A 1,425-nucleotide genomic window follows, 5' to 3' on the forward strand; every position below is an offset into this window, starting at 1 on the left:
CACAAACACACACACACACACACACACACACACACACACACATGTACACACACACACACGTACACACACGCTCACATTTCTAATCCCTGCAATACCATCTAGCACATTGGTCACTAAACGCCTTGCTGATACACAGACAATCAAAAACTTCCACAAACAACACAGTATCACATTTCCATCAAATGTGGATTCGAAGTGTAAACTTGACAAACATATGTCCTAAGATGTTTTCTAAAGTCTAAACTCAAACAACGCATAATTGTTCTTTCAGATACACGTTATTACATGTGCAAACTTGACAAATTGTCCAAAGATGTTTTCAAAAAAGCACCGCACTATTGTTCCCACAGACGCAATTACAAATTTGCCAATTTGTTCAAAGATGTTTTCTGAATCCAAACCTGCGCACAAAACAAAACTATCCTGGAATCGTATATGCCTACATGTATATTCGTACGAATAAAGGAGCTTCAAAGCAATACTTCACACATTGTATAAATCAAAATCAATGTTTTCTAAATCTGAACCCCACACACATCGTATCATCTTTCCCGAAGATGCAACTACTGACCTGGCACATTGTACAAACTGGTTTTCTTAATCTAATATTATTTAAAAGATTGTTCAAATCATTTCCTCACACAGAAGCTTCTTTTTGTGTATTTTGTGTTTGGGAAAAGAGAAACACACCGACATACTAGTCGCCATTTAGTGCTGTGTGTATGTATGTGTGTGTAGTGTGTGTGTAGTGTGCGTGTATGTATGTGTGTGTGTGCGTGTGTGTCTATTGTGTGTGTGTATGTGTGTGTGTGTGTGTGTGTGTGTGTGTGTGTGTGTGTGTGTTTTTGTATCTGTGTGGGGGGTGTATGGAGGAAAGGGGGAGAGAGAGACAAGATGGAAAAGACAAACACAACAGAGCGAAAGTAAAGAAGAAGGACCAACCAGAAGTACCCTTCAACCTCCCACAATGGGAGCCTCAAAACAGGTTAATCCCTCCTATAACTTGTTCTCAAAACCCCCCAAGGTTAGATACCAAGCCCCGCCCACAACCGACATAAATCCTACAGCGTCTTGAGCGGCGTCCCTCGTCAATACTCCGTGATATTAACCACCAGCAGAAATGACAGACACACTTCCGGTTTGTACCGACGGCTCGCTATGACGTCACTGAGAGGAGCCAAACGGCCTCCACCACTACACGTCATCAGGGCTCACACACAGAAGTAGTGCTGTGGACAGAGGGGGGTATTGAATTTCCAGGATGTTTATCATTTAGCATTAATCGTCATAACCTTCTGGGTGGTATTGTGTATACATATGAAAAGTGTAATGGTGAAGAGTGGGCAATGCTTTAAAGTCGTTGACATTACTCATACTAACAACTTAATACCCAATAGGTTAAATATTACTGAAATTAAAACAGGA

The sequence above is a fragment of the Aplysia californica genome, unplaced genomic scaffold (assembly GCF_000002075.1).
Source record: "Aplysia californica isolate F4 #8 unplaced genomic scaffold, AplCal3.0 scaffold00404, whole genome shotgun sequence".
NCBI lineage: Eukaryota > Metazoa > Mollusca > Gastropoda > Aplysiida > Aplysiidae > Aplysia > Aplysia californica.